The following is a 16,113-nucleotide window of genomic DNA, read 5'->3' on the forward strand; positions in this document are numbered from 1 at the left end:
GAGCTCCTCCCGCCCTTTTGAAGAACACGCTGTTCTAGCTCTCGTTTCCTGAATGAACCTTTTTGTGCCTTGCATCACTTAACGGTTCGACGAGCGCTTTCACAGGCCCATAGATACTTTCGGCGAAAATGTAGCGGTAGCAGCAGAAAGGACGACTGGCGAAATAGGGCGTGCTGCAGGCATGAGGCCCTGCGAGAGGGTGAAACCGAGGATAGATTTCGGACATCTTGTCGAGGATAAGATCTTCGACGTATATAGAGACGCCCGAAAATTTTGCGCACGGACCGCGCTTTGTTTGCAGGCTTGAAGAAAAAGAAAGAGAAAAAAAAGTAGAGGAACGCGCAACGTGCGCCACGGCGAACGTAATTCAGCGCGAGTTTAAACGATTATATTCGGCTGAATTGCTTTATATTGTATTTAAACGTCGGAGATTAATCGTGAATTTTTAATTACGAATTATACGTTAAATTCTTTCGAACGCAATATTGGTAATTATTTTGTCGAGACCTACATTTTATTCACGCCAATATGGATAATACTCGATAAATTTGTAATATTAACAATTAAACATAAATGTTAACATTTAATGCAAATTAACGTAGAAATTATAACTAAAAAAAAAAAAGAAAGAAAAAAAAAAGAGAGAGAAAAAAGATTTCAAAACTGCAGTTGAAAAAACGCAAAGTACCAACGACGCGTCGACTAAAAAATCTCTAGGCAAATATTTAAATTAATTTTCACAGTTCGAGTTAAATTTTAAATACGTTCGGATGTACACGCGTGTTCCTCGCGGGCGGAATATACCGCAAAAACCACCGAGGGAGCGCGCCGCAATTTTTCACCGTCGCTTCCTTTCGGCGCGAACCCTCCTGAAAATTGTCACCGCGGGTGCGATCTTTGAACGTTTCACGCCCGGGCGAGCCGAAAACCGACGAGCGTAATAAAGCCACCCCTTCGGTAAACCATCACCGCGCGGCATATCCGACCGTCCATTCATCCGTTCGTCCGACAGCCATGGGTGGCGGGCGTCGCGCGATAATGGTCTCGCTACTCTTCCCTCCTCCTTACCGCCGGGATCGCGTCGCGCGGACGTAAAAGGGAGGCTGAGAGGAAGGTGAGGACTTCTCGATTCTCCCTGGACACGCCTCGGCAAATTACTTTACAATGCTTCCGCGCGCTATTTTCCCCGATCTCCCTCTCGCCCACCCAATACGGCCTCCTTCGGTTTCTTCGAATTCCGCTTTCACTTCGCTCCGCCGCGCGCTAATGCTCCTCGTATTTTCTCTCGTCCGAGCCACCCTTACCTTCAACCCCCCCCTCCTCCGCCCCCTACACCTCCCCGCGTGCCCCTCTCGCACGTCGGAGGATGCTTTTAGAAGGCATTAGACGGGGCGCTCACGGTTCGTCGCCCGTAGTCGCTCCGCATTAAGGAACCACGTTCGGCGCGCTCGACACGATCTCCCTTCTCGCTCTCTCGATCCTCTCGAGCGAGCACTGACTGCCTGGCTGATGCGTGGGCGACGGGTAAGCGATTCGCATGCTGATATAATTCGATGATTCGAACCGCGGCGGGTAGACACATTCGTTGACGGAGGAGCGCGCCGTCGAGCCGCATGCCGGAGAGATGCATCTGCGCCACGAGCGTTATAATCCGCCCAAGTTATCTTCCACGTGCAAATTATTGTTTTATTAGGGAACTAAGCGCGTTGATCGTATTTTTTTTTTCTTTTTATTTTCTTTTTATTCCTTTTCCATGTATCAACGTGCAGCGTTACGTCACGAGGATATATATATTTGCCAGAAAGCGTGAGATGGTCCTCGATCAAAATCGTTCGCTCGCGAGCTCAAGTAAAAAAGCAGCCGTCGAGCTTTGCTGTCGCCGCGAAGATCGGACTAGTCCGCGATTTGCGACTCCGTCGCGCACAGGTCGGAGAGAGGTCAAGGCTGGCCAGCACCATCGCGCCGCGGAGGAAGAAACGTGTCCGCGTATCGTACGATGTGGGACGGCGCATCGGTGGCACAATCCTTAATTAAGGGATGAGGCACCCGGTGGCTGGGGTCACAAACTACGCTCGTAAATTCTTCGGCAAACGTATGCAAAAGGTAAAAGTCCGAAAGGCGCGCGGGGAAGAAGAGCAATCGAAATAGAAAGGGAGACGATGAAGATGGGGGGAGGACCGAAGGTGCCGCTGCCGGCGATGACTCCGACCCGACAAACCGTACAGTCTTCGTAGGAAATCGCCTCCACTGCCGAGGGCCGTCGAAAAGGAACGCTCTGCGCGATCGTATCCCGTTGACGCGACGTCGTCTCCTTTATGATAAAAATTTCGCGTTATTCTATTTGCAGGCGGCGTATTTCTTACATTATTGCCCGTTGCGCTTCTCGCCACGTTCTGCAATCTTGATGTCACATATTGATGAAACGTGGCCGTTTAAATATGAATTAATACGGATTTCTTTTTTTTTTCTTTTTTTTATTTTTTCTTTTCTTTTTTTTATTCGACTTTAATTCTCGAGGTGCGAGAATTTAAGAGCGGAGTACCTTCGGCTTGCGGTCGAACTTGTCGATTATTTGTCGTAGAATTTCCCGAAGCGAAGAGGGAGGAAGTAGCGGTAATCGCGAGTCTAGAAAGTAATTGTTGGAATTAACCTTGCCCACTACTGCTGATTAGCATGTCCGACTAGTTCTCTGATCCGTGCTGTTTCTCGGCTCGCGTAGTAATGCGATTACATAATCGCTCCCAGGCTGATTGGCTGCGGCATGTCGAAAATAAACACGCACACACGCTCGGAACCGGCGTAATGCCAACGGATCTTTAAGTGATAGCTATTTGCACCTAATTAATCCTGTATATTTATTGCGTCGCATTTAAAATGAGTTATAGACTGCGTGCCAAAGTCGTAGAATACTTGACGAATTTTATTTCCTTTTTTTTTTTTCTTTTTCTTTCTCAATTTTATTTTCTCTCTCTTTTTCTTTCTCGAACGTCTGCCGCTCTTACAACGTTGTAACGCGAGAAATTGATCGGCCCCGAAATAACTCAGTATCCCCGCTGCGTTAATCGCGACATATTTACATCTACGTTACGAGGGAATCAGATCGGCGCGAGTGAGAAATCTAAAGGTCCGCGCGAAGTCTCGCCTAGTCGGGGAATTAAGAGTTTTGCGCCGCGCGTCGACCCCGGTTTCTACCAATTGCCACGTTTCAGTCGCGAGCAAGAGGAAGGATCTCCGTCTTCTCTCGATCGAGGATTTTCCCGCGGAGGCCGCGGCGAAAAACGGCCGACGCGGTTTCCTGCACGGGAGCATTTCTTATGGTGCTGGCTGTACACCATCCACGGCACCCCGCGTCTATATATAGATGTGGGACAAACGCGCACACCTATAAAGGGTATCCAACGTGAGCGTGGAACGAGCCTTGAGCATATCATGGTAGGAACGGAATATGGGATGGCACACCGGAGATGACACATGGTCCGGCCGCCGGCTTGCGCGTCCCGCGCTGAGGACTCCGCGACGGGAACGGAGATAGCCTGGGCGAGCCGGCGGCGGGAACGGGACAGAAAACGCGCTCCGACGCGCCGAAGAAGAAAGAAGAAGCGCGGTGGAAGCCAACGGGATGAGGGAAAAGAGGGAGGTCGGTTAGTTCTCTGCCGCAAGCCGCCGGCGCGAGAGCACAGTAGCGGCAAATACCCATAAATATAAAATATGTCCCTCCTTTTCACCCTTTTGCACGCACACCGACGCGCCCCTGCCCTCCCCTTGTCCTTCCCTCCCTCGTCCCCGTTCCCCCGTAATATATCGATAACCGTACACACGCATCTCTTCGCCGATGAGGCGAGCGCTCCTCGCGCTCCGCGAGACCCCTCTCGCACCTTTCCTCTCTCTCTTTCTCTCTCTTTCCCGCCGCCACTCGTTCGTATCAGAGAGAGATAATCGCGCTCGTTCTCTCCCGCGGCCGTACGTTTTTTCCAGCGGCTTTTACTTCGGCTCTCCTGCTCTCTCGCTGCTATCCGGCCTCAACACCTTTGTGTACGACATTCCTTGCTTCTTCTTTCTTCTCACTCTTGCCCCGTGTACCCTTGCCTCTCTCCATTTCTCCATTCTCTCTCTGTCTCTCTCTTTCTTTTACCGATCCCATCGGCTTCTTCTGGTTCTCGCTATCTTCGTAGAAAAGAGGACATATCTTTTCTCTCTCTCTTTTTCTTTTTTTTTTTCCGCTTGCCATTATTAGTATTTGCGGTTCACGAGCTATAGGTACCTGAGAAACGAGCGAGAGGAAGAAATAGGTACATATACAAGTATAGCAACTCTCCTCACGTTTTCTCTCTTTCTCTCCTTATATCTCACTCCCCCTCGGAAGTCTCGGGAGCTTTTGCAAGCGAACAGCTCGCCGATTGTGGGAAGCTGCGCACGCCCTCCGTATGTGCATGCGACGTCGCTCGCGACGTTGATTAATCGGGTAATTAATTGATGGAGAGCTCCTGAGAAGCCGCCGCTTCTCCCCGAGAAGGCGCGGATAAAAAGGAAAAATAAGTAAACAAATAAATAAAAAAGAAAAAAAAAACCACAAAAGAAAAGAGAACAAGAGAGAACTCCGAACTGGTTCTCCGTTCTATCGCGAGTGTCGCGCGTGCGAAACTTTAATTGGACAACGCGTTATTTCGCGTTTGCGGCAAGTCCGCAGTTTTTCAAAACGCCATGAGCTTCTGCGAAGCAACGACGGGAACGTCAGTTTTTAACCGCGCCGCTAATATACATATACGAAGTTGATTGGACGTAAAAAAAAAAAGGGGAAGAAAAAATATAAAAAACAGGAGCGATCTAACGAGTAATTTAAATTATCCCGGCGAAGGGACGAGTGCGATTATTTCCTTTTGTCAATCCACTTCATCTTTCGCTTACAACGATATTAAGTATAATTGACGTAACGTCAGCCGCGAACAGAAGGAGCGAACTTCGCGACGGGCGAAACGAGGAAAAGCGACGATGCCTCTCAATTCCAGGATGGCTCGTACACATTGAATTCGCAGCGAATGAAACGCACGTAGAACGCGACGGCGACGTTTGGCTGCTAGAGCTCGCGAGGAAAAATTTAATTCCGCGGAGGCCGCGAGGTAATATACGTAATAATATTTCGTTCGCCGCGCGAGAAAGCAGTCGGACGTTGGATCGTCTCTCTTCGTCGCGCGGAAAATCTCTGAAGAGAAAACAATGTTTTTTTTCATCTATTTTATCTCTCTCTCTCTCTCTGTGGCTCGAATAATTGTACGTTGCGGAGACGCTAAAATCAGATCGCCGTGCAGTCGCGTATATTAAAGAGAAATTAATCGGGGCCGTAGTGTTCTCGCACGATTGCAGGAGACTTTCAAAGGTAGCCCGGCACCAAAAGCGACTGCAGAAACGCTTTTCGTTTTGAATCGCGCGCTTCAGCCGCTTTGAATTCCCCGCAGACCTTCTCGCGTAGCATTCCGCAACGAAATATGATTCTATCCTAATGAAAGTTACGATGTTTGTTGAACAAACAGCCCCGTGGCTGTATATACGGGGGTGATAAACTTTTCCCGCGGTGCGTCGAGTAGCGTAGCGATGGAAGACGGCGGGTGCACAAAAACGAATTTGCGAAACGGGTCGTTTCGGCGTCGAATAAAGCGCGGTGCGCGGCGCAAAACGTCGCCGCAGACGCGATCTTGATACAATACTGCTTTTACACTTTGCTCGAGGGAGGAAGAGGGCGAGGCGTTTGCTGGAACTTCAATGCTCGTTATTTAACGAAAAGATTAAAGGTATTAGAGAAAGAGAGAGAGAGAAAAGCGAGCGGTCACCGCGCGCGCGGCGTTAATGAACGAAAAAGAAAGCGAGGAGGGAAATCGTCACCGGTAGGAACCCGTCCGCGGAGAGAAATCTCGGCGCTCTTGCCGGCCGGGGGCCACTTAGAGGGACGCTACTCTCGCGGATAATGCGAGTTCGCGAGGGAACGCGAGGATGCATTAGCAGGTGCGACCGTCCAATAACCGGCGGCGGATCGATTCGCGTCAGAGGGATCTGTCGGGCGTCGGCGGGACGCGATTCAGCAGGCGCAATGACACGCGTCCGGTTTTGTTGTTGTCACCGTCGGGCGGCGCGTATACACAAGCGCGTACACGCGGGATTGCGCACGGACGCGGGGGTCATGAGGGGGAGGGAGGGTTAGGTGGAGAAAGAGGGCCGGGAGCGGACGAAGCGCGGAGAAGAGCGGACTCGTCGCCGCGAGAGAAGAAATCCCCGTGAGCGAGGCCGAAGGACGAGAAGCGGAGAAGCGGAACGACGACGAAACCCGTTCTCATTATTATATTCATATTCAGGCACGATGGGGCGAACCCTCCCCCTCGTTTCGCGTCCTGCGCCCTCCCTCTCGCCCGCCGCGCGAGTTCCTCTCTCTCGCTTCCTCTTTGGATTTCGCCCGGAGAGATTCCTTCTCGCGTCTCCGTCCCACGCGCAGCCGCGCGTAGAGAGACAGTATAGATATAGCAGTATAAAAATCTCTATAAAAAGTTGAAAAGTGCCGCCGCCGGAGTTGAGGGGCGACAATGGATGAAATATGCCGCTCCGTTCGACCCTACTGGAAGCCTTAAGGTGCCGGACACCTCCTTACACCTGCGCGCGCTAGAAAGAGAGAGAGAGAGAGAGAGAAACCTCGGCGTGTTATAGCGCCTTATTATAAACCGAGCCGGCGGCCTCAGCATCTCGCCACGGATGGGACGCCTATCCACGAAATCGATGCGGCCTTCTACCTTGAATTATTCCCGCTGCCGCGCGAGACTGCGAGGCGGTCGCGGCAATTCCGTGAAATTCGAAGTTGCCCCGCGTCTCTCCACTTTCCTCGAATCACTCCTTCTGCTTGATTTTTTTTTTATCTTTTTCTTTTTCTCTTCCATGGCCCGTGAATAGACGCTCCTTTAGGCCCCGGGGTGATATAGGGTAAATAGGAGGAGGAATTCTGACGGTTAGACATCAGAGTAATAATGCCGCGACCGACTCGCGATTAGACCGCTGCATCGAATAACGCAGGCGTGAGTTTTGACGATTATATTTAGCCGAACACGTAATCGTCTAAGCGGAACTACCTGCTTACTTCTTCTTTTTTCATTTTTTTTTTTTTTTTTTTTTTTTTTTGCCACCTGGCGATATATATTTGCCGCGCGTCGTGAACAACACCGACTCGCACCTCTCGCGATAATTCTCTCGTTACTTTGATGCGTGTATTATCGACCGTTTTCTTTCCCTTTTTTTTTACCCCAAAAGTGCAAATAAATCGTGCGGGAATCCACTACTGAGGTCACAGTGATCCTTTTTTTCTTTTCTTTTCTTTACGACGCGAGGCCATCCGAAAGATTTATGTATCTCACGGGGGAATAGCATATCGATTAGACGTAATAACGTCTGCTTATTAAGGCATAATCTCGCGAATAATTTAGAAACCTGAAATTTACATTTAAATGCGTTTGCATTTTACGTTTCGTAATTGCGCAACGTCGCTAATGACATTTTACGATAAGTTTATCGGCCAACGGGCTAAACGTGCAGCAACGCCGGAGACACATACTACCGGAGCGTAATAATATCGCCGGTGCGATGTAGAAGTAATATTGTGATTCGCGCGAATCACGGCGAGAACGCGGACCGCAGGTTAGATCAAAGCAGCTTAATAAAGCTCCGCCGCTTGCGATATTTCACGAAACGTACAACGGCTGTCGCGCCATAGCAGTCGTTAATAATGATTTGTGCTCATCGTGTCCCCCAATCCGCAGAAACGTTGGTAGTCCCGCTTTCGATTTGTCCAGGAATAGAATAATCTTTTTTTTTTTCTCCTCTCTCTCTCTCTCTTTTTTTTCTTTCTCTCTTTTTTTTTCCCCACTCATCTCGTTTCTCTTTTTCTCAGCATCAACCGATCCTTCTATTCAAGCGTCGACGGAGACGCGAGGTATTAGACGTCATCGCCGTTTAGATCGAGCGCAAATAATTCTCAAATTAGTCCGACGTCTTCCTCGAATACTGGAAAGTGCATTTCGCCGATGCCGCGTTTTAATAATTTTTGCCCTCGATAATTGACCGTCGAATTACGCAAGCTACTGTGGTTTAATTATTGAATACGACGCCGGTGTTGTTGGATGTATTTCGACGCCCCGTTTAACGGGGGTGGCTACGCAAATTGATATTTTATCGGACAGAGAATATGGTTGTCTTTGGTATAAGACGAACCGAGAGCCGTATCTTCGATCTGAGTTTACGTTATCTGACAAATGGGTTTACAGCTCACGATTTTGACTGCTTTCTGGCGGACAAACTACCTGAACTAACTGTCGACACCGTTGCGAGGAGGGTAATTAGTGACGCCGAGGAAAGGAAGGAAAAGAGGAAAGTCACGCTGTAAAATGCGAAAAATTCTGCTGTCGGAAGATCGTTTCGCCGTAAAGCGTTCCCGGATGAGATAATGACCATTTCAGTGCAATTAGTCGAGTTATTATTCATCCCGGGGGTGGTCTTTGTTGTCTGGACAAGAACGTACCACGCGGCAGTGTCCAGTGTCGCACGCCGGACGCCAAAACCAAAAATGAACGACCGTATCGTTCCGCCCGCAGCGACTGCTCCTAAATTCGCAACTATTTCAACGCCTTTCGACTGCGCTCGCATTTCGAAACAGGTTTCCGTCAAGGAGTCGATTTGCGAAGGAAACTAAACGTTCCAACAAGTTGTTCCTACAATAATCGCCGATCTAACCGATTCGAATACAATTTTTACCGAGATTAATACGTCGCACTAATTTATGACCGAATTTACGGTCTCGGCAATACTCATTGAGCTGTACCGTGTGACGTTTAATACCAAATTAGGCTAAGCTCTCGGAGAGTCGTCGAAATATTTTGCGGTAATAGCCCGACGATGAAAATTTCTCGCGTCGGGTGCCTACACCCGCGGCTGAAAAAGCCCCGTTTAAAACTCGAGCCACATCGACGACCGGCGGCCGGTGGGGCGTATTTTATAACCCGGTGCGCTTTTATCGCGGGATAAATTATTACGATCGCTGGTACCAAATGTATTTTAGCGCAAGCGTGCACTTCGCGTCGGGATTCGCCCCGCAAGTCTCGCCCGCAAGTTGTTTCGCGCGGAGCATCGCTTTTTTCCCTCCCTAAGCGGAAGGGTGACGAAAATTTCGCATTTTTGCGAGCGGTCGCGTCACGGGGAAGGCCGGACGATAAAACGCGAGTGATCTCCGGGGTTTCTCTGGGCGTATACGACGGGGGATGCTGCGTCGCTTGTAAATCACGGGACGTGGACGTGGACCAATCGGCGCGGAACTTAATTTACGGCCGCATTACGGAGCCAACGAAGCGCTGAAATGGCGCTTTCGCCATTCATTGTCCGCCACGCGAAGCTCGAGCTTAAATTGCGTAAGATTTATACCTCGCCCTGCCTCCCCTATCCCCTCCCCCTCCACCCGTCGGCGTTAATCGTTCCGAGGCCGTCGTCGAATATGCGAAAAATTTTGACAGATTCCCCCGCTTCATGATCCAGGCGCAAGACGAACGGGATCGCTAACTGATAGTTTAATACGCGCTTTACTCAGCGAAGGATTTGTTGCGTCGACCGATTAAAAGCGGCTCTTTCCGTCGCGCGGGATTTCAAGCATCCTATTAGCTCGGCACGTCGCGCGCGAGACGGACGTTACGCGTCGATTATTTTATCTCGAGGTTGAAGGGACCGTTTTCTAGAACGCAAGCACAGAATCCCTATCGTAAACGGCGTGAATTCCGAGGCGTTAACCGTGTGAACCCAATGATACCGAAGGCTGCGACGGAATTTCGTCCCGAGGAAGGCGCTCGGGAGCGACGGCACGGACCCGCGCAGCCGTGCCGACGCTGACTCACTCGAGATATGCGGAGGCCCGAGCCCGGAACGGTCAGATCGGACCTGACCCCGTGTCCTGGCCGTTACCGTTTCTGAGTGACGTCTTCATGTCTGGCTCTGCGGGGCATTCCTCGTTCTCATTGTGCGTTTGTCCGTCAGCTCGTTCGGCCAAGCCCGGGACCACGAGGCGTACACGACCGCCAAACCCCCCGTCGTCGGCCACTTCTCGCCGTGAAAACTGCGCGGGCACCTACGGAGATGACTCGTGGAAAAAGAAAAAAAAAAAAAAGGGACACCGCGAGTCTCTCTCTCTCTCACCGCGCGGAGGGCCGAGGTGCGATAACGTTCCGGCACCGGGAACCTTCTCGGAGGAAACGCGCGCGACACGAGACTTCCCCGGCGGAAAGTTAAGCGAAAACGACGCCGGCCGTGGTCGTCGGGGAACGATGTCGACAATCGCGATAGTCCCCGCCTACAAAGTCGCAGCGACCCATTAATTATCCAAAATAATTCCCCGACGACAGTTCTCCAAAAGCTTATTGAACGGATACTTAAAACTGTCCCACGCGTGCCTTTGATATCTAATTATAACACCGCGCGTATATAAATATGACGTGTATTCCTGGCGAATAAAGTTGGGATATACGCGTCATTTAACGCTCGTAATTGCATTAATGCTCTTAGAATCGTCATTTGGTAAACGTTACGCAAGGCCGAGCGATGCTAATACGAAGCGGAGCGCTCTCGATTAAAATAGAAACGACCGCGGGTGCTTTATAGCTCGCTCTGTAAACATCTAGAAAAACTGGTTGATCAATTGGGCTTCTCGCGAATCGGCTCCAACTGCCGATTAGTTCAGCAATCGCGGGAATAATTATAACCGATTAAACAGCGTGTAAATTAAAGCTTATCGGCTGCTAATTGATATTTATCAGTCTATTTATTATTCGATAAAATTTATTAGCGACGAATAAATAAATCAATCACAAATCTCGATATTAGAATATCTAATATCGCGAGTGAGAATTTTTCAGCCGCAAAACTATTAAAATCGGCTTCTCGACTCAAATGTACCATCCGGCAATTAAGATTACAACTTTGCTCAATAAAATAAAATTAAATCAACCGCTGAGTTTCTTCTTCTTTATATTTTTTTTTTTTAATTCAACTCGAAGCATCGCGAGTTCTTCTCGACGAAAGGATAACGTTATTCGCGTGCTAAACCGAGAAAGCCAAGCAACGTTCGGGAAGAAGAAGGCTCTCTAGGCAGTTCTCACCGGAGAAGGTGCGCGAATGTACCTCGCTAACGAGCGGCGATTTCGGTGCCGGAACCCCGGCGCGATAGGCAACTAAACTCGTATTACCGATCCACGCCGCGGCTAGGACGGCCGGCTCTCGGCCAAAGAAATCGGTACAAAGATTGATGCTCGCGCGGCGCGTTTCACTCTCGCGCGGCCGGTAGCGGTCTTTATCGAGAGGACCGTCGTATAAACGCGGCGTACTTTTCGTGACGATTAGCGGGGATGACGCGGCGTTATGCCGACAAAAGCGCGAACGATGGTTTACCGCTGCTCGCCCGGGGTGTACGAGCCGGCGGAGAGAAAAGACGCCGGCGATTCTGAATAGAGCCGATAAGGAGGTGGCTCGGCAAAGGACGGTGAGACGCCGGCGAGAAGGTGTACCTCGTTAATTGGCGACAATTAACAGGACGAGCATGCGACTGGCTACCGGAGCCACTCACGCGCGTGATACGCGGCGAAAAGGCGCCGGCCTTTATTCGCGGCGGTTCTTACGCAAGGTGCCTCGCGTCTCTCTTCTCGCCGCGTCCGCCGCTTTCTTTCGGCACGGCCGATTTCCGCGACTTCATTTATCAGGGTGCCCAGGCGAGGAATCGGAGAGGGGAAAGGGGGGAGGAGGGGAGGGATTCACAAGCGCGACGCGGAAAAGAATCTCGCGGATATCCACGACCCGTTACGTCGATTTTCAGCCGCGCGGGTAACGATCGCCGGCGCGCTACTCGCCGGCTTTCTTTCGTCATTCTCTCTCCCCGAGTCGCAGTCGAGATTTTAAATCGAGCCCGTCGCTTATCCGCACCGGCCGTTCCGTCTGACATTATCGCCGAGATTATTTCGCCTTCGTTATTTTAACCGGAGCAGATTTCTCCTACCTCTTTCGCGTCGGCATTGGCCCCGCCGCTGCTATCGAGGCAAATTAGTAATGCAAATAACGACGGATAAGTAGATGCACGGACCTCGTAGCTTTTATTTCAGATTCGCACATCGTGCGATAAAAAAAAAAGGGGAGAAATAAAAAAAAACAAATCGTTCGTGGCTATCAGGACAACAAAAAAAAAAACAGGCTCAAGGAGTGCGATACTTTTTCATTTCTAATATGTTTTGATTAGAATGCAACGTAATACGAGAAGCTGTGGCTGTCAAATGCGTACGTTGACCTAACGGAGGAGGATTTATAGCCTTTAGATAAGTGTCGGGAATCAGGATTTTCGTCTCGCTTCAACGTGAGAGAGCGGACCCGAGGCCTCGCCTCGTGATTCGAACGACCCGAGGGCGTGTCGGGATAATCGTCGTCGCGTTTCGCCCAAAATCCAAACCCCGAGAATAGCCCACTTAATTTCCACAGTGGGATTTTTCCAGTTACTCCTCAACCGCGGCAGACAATTTCTGCATCCTCGTCCCTCCGGACACGCCTTAATTTAAAGCGTCATTAATACTAGACGCAATTATCGCGGGGATGCCTCGGCGTCGTCTTATTATTGGAAGCGTCGTCGCAAACAATTTACGGCAAGATATATTAATCGAAAGCTTATCTCGGCGAGAGCGAGGGGAGCCTCGACGAACCCGAAGGCTTTTGGTAATTAAATTAGCGGCGAGGTCGAGCCGCCGATACTTTTCCTAATATGCACGTAGCGCCGAAAATGTTTGATCGCGAGAATTAATTTGAACGGAACTGGAAAAACCGAACGTTCTGCATAACGCTAATTATTAGCTTATTTAATTTAGATTTTAATATAAATTACGTTGCGCTGAAGTCAAATGCTGAAGCGCGGACTTCATTCAGAAACTTACGACGTACGACGCTGTTAATTAACACCTCCGACTTTTGATATTTGTATCGTGTACGAGATTTTTATTATTTCGCGTCGATCACGAATTAATGTATGAAAACTTATTGAAAATTTATCTGAACTTTTCTACTTTTATCAACGTATAAATAATAAAGTAAATCTCGAAATATCATTTCTTCAGAAGAATTGAAAAAAGGAAAAAAGAAAAAAAAGAAAAAAGTGTAATCCATTAAATAAAAAATTCATTAAAATTTATATTTATCGACTTGTTTATGTATAATTAAACGACCCGATCAAAGTGTTCCCGAGGCCTATGCAAATCCTACAATTTTCAAGCAGTACTGCTCTCGCGTACAAGACACAAATTTCTCCCTCCCTCTCTCCCTCGCAATTCGCATTTGTAAATTACATTAAACCTTACATTTATCATTTCGATAAAATTTATAAGAACGTCTCATTACGGTCGACGATGCTTTTTACTCCCGGAATAAGATACAGCGGTAGCGAGGAAAATAATAATTCCGCTGCGATTCAGCGGCGACATTCCCGCGACGGAGCCCGAAGTAACAGAAGTAAAAAAATTCGCACCGTACGAAGCGCCGTCGGGTTGAAGTCGCGCATAAAAGACATCGGAGAGGCCGTGTCCGACACGGAGAGGAAGGATCGAAGAATGAAGCGCAAACTGACGCGGGAATCGAACTCGTTCCGCGTGTCCCGTGCCACGGCTGGGCGCTAAATCGACAGTCACGTCCGCCGGCTGTTCGTCTCGTCGCGCGTACCCGAACAGCACAATCGCGCCGCGGAAAAAGAAGCGGAGGTTGTTTTCGCAGTCGGCAGATTCGCAGCTCATCTCGCCACGGGGTGGCGATGTCCCTCGAAGCTCCCCCTCGCTCCTCCCCCCCCTCCTCCCCCCGTACCTTCCCTCCACTCCTTCCGTGTTTACATAACAGATTTCTGATCTCCAAACAAGGTCTCACTTACCTTTTCCGACGTGTTTCCGGGGTGCTCTCGCTGCCGTTCCGTCCCGACCGTAGGCGATATCCTTGGCGGCGGCCGACGGCGACGTCCTCCGCGAACGGTACTCTATCGCGCACGTGACTCCTGGTGAGGTCCCCCGCGGCTGTTTCTCGGCTCCGTGGTCTCTTGTCCTCACTCGCGAACGTTGAGCATCCCCGTCGGAACAGCGGGGGAGCGTCACACCGGAAAACGTCTTGCCGCGCGTAAACACGCGAACGGTCGCGGCTGCTCGACGGCGATCGGTGCCGAATGGCGCTATGGCGCCGAGGAGATCGTTACCAACGGACTCGGTTACTCACTTCGTGTCCCCCGGGGAAGCTCCTGAGCGCCTCCTTTCGGTCGCGCGGATCCGCGACGGCGGAGAGGAGCCCACGTCGCCGTCAGAGAGATGCGTCGCTCTCCGCTTTTATTCACTTTGCATGTCGTCGCGCGCGATGCGAGCTAAGCGTTTACCGTCCCGGATGCTGTTCCCTCGAAACGCCGGCGACGGCGTCGTACGGCGACGATGGTGGCAGGGCGACGACGACGCCGTGCGCGCGCCCGTGATTCACGGTGCCGCCGTTTGGCGGTGCTGGAGACGGCGTGTGCCCTGAATCGCCGCGAATCTCCCCTTCTCGGCCACCCCCGTTTTTCACAACGCCACGTTTCCCCGCTGTCATCCGCGAGAGCCCACCGAACTGACCTGCGTCTTCCCCGTGTAAACCCGCACGCTCCGCTCCGCTCCGGGGACGGCTGCCGTGGCGCGTCTGCCTGTGTCCGTGTGACGGCCGGGAGATGCACGGTGTTCGCGGCGGACCCGATGCCCACGAGCGAGAGGGGAAGGGCGGGAGAGAGACGAACGGCCTGGGAGCGAGAACGCGGCGCGGAGGATGGCTCCCGGGACTGCTCGTATGCGTGAATATGTGCCACTCGTCGTGCCCGGAGGAAGGGGAGGGTTTGTGTGCGCGCACGGTCGAGGACTCCCTCGCTTCTGTCCGCGAGAACCCGATCCCGAAGCGGCTCTCTCTCGTACGCGCGTAGTACGTCCTGCCTACGGTGCCCTTCCCTCCGTCGTTACGGAACGGCCTGCCTCCATTCGCGCGGCCACGATACGCGGAGAACGGGGCCTAGTCTGCGCCGGGGAGGGGAGGACCGGGGAGAGCTCTCGCGTTCGCGTGTGTGCGTGCCGCTCAAAGGGGGCACGGGAAAAGGGGGGGACCGCGTCGCCACCGCGAGGAATCGAGCGGGGAATATTCGCGAGTATGAGACCTCGCTACACGTTCACGAGCGTTCACACGTACGCGCCGCGGGGATCGCGGAGGCTCGTCCTGCCTTTTCGATGCACTCCACGATTGCCAACCACCTCTCTCTCCCCAAGAGAACGCCCCACTGCCGCGGCCGTTCGCCAGAACGCGAGCGCGGCAGGAGATCGAGCAAGGGGGAGGGGAAGGGGGGAGGCATCGGGGTGCCTCTCCCTTCTCCGTCCTGCCTCTTTCCCTCCGCTATCGTTATAAACGAGCCCCCGAGATTGATACGCGCGATCGCGAGAGGACTGCGCAATCTCGACCGATTCATCCGCCTTCCCCTCCCCTCCCCTACGTTGCCTCCTCAAACCCTCCCCGTACCCTGCTAACCCGGCGTCCTCGTGAACTCGCGGAACAATATCCTCTGTACGCGAACGAAGAAACGTGCTCGGCGTACGAGGGTGGAGCGCACTGATGGAAGCGTACGGGAGATCTCTTAACTTGCCCTCTTGCTCTTTTCTCTTTCCTTCCGCCGATCCTCGCGGGAGATATACGTATGACGCCGGACTGCAACTGTTTACGCGTAACGCGCGACGCACGCGACAACGTTCTTGACCGGTTCGCTAGTAATTTTTTTTTTACAGTACTTGACACGAGAGAAAAAGAAAATTTCAAGCCTAACGTATTACTTCGCTACGTTTTTTTTTGTTTTTTTTTTTCTTTTTTTACCCGAGCGTGGAATTCTTTTTCTTAATTTTAATCGTCCTGTAACTCACGCGTCTTTTTAGCTATCTTGTTTCTCGTCCGTCCCGTATCTTCCCAACCGCGGGAACGTCAGCGGTGCGTTTATTTCGCAGGGATGCTGCGGCTTTCTCGCTCGTCTCCTGTTCCCTAATGGAA

General features: G+C 51.2%; 1 protein-coding gene across 1 annotated transcript in view; it reads right to left on the reverse strand.

The window, feature by feature from the left end:
• The window catches only part of LOC139101676 (homeobox protein OTX2), a 51,820-nt gene extending 37,113 nt beyond the window's left edge, over positions 1 to 14,707 (reverse strand). The window contains exon 1 of the mRNA XM_070655014.1: positions 13,955 to 14,707. The gene's annotated coding sequence lies outside the window, so the exon portion shown is untranslated. The remainder of the gene's footprint in view (positions 1 to 13,954) is intronic.
• Positions 14,708 to 16,113: the final 1,406 nt, after the last annotated feature.

This window comes from Cardiocondyla obscurior, linkage group LG04 (assembly GCF_019399895.1).
Source record: "Cardiocondyla obscurior isolate alpha-2009 linkage group LG04, Cobs3.1, whole genome shotgun sequence".
NCBI classification, from domain to species: Eukaryota; Metazoa; Arthropoda; class Insecta; order Hymenoptera; family Formicidae; genus Cardiocondyla; species Cardiocondyla obscurior.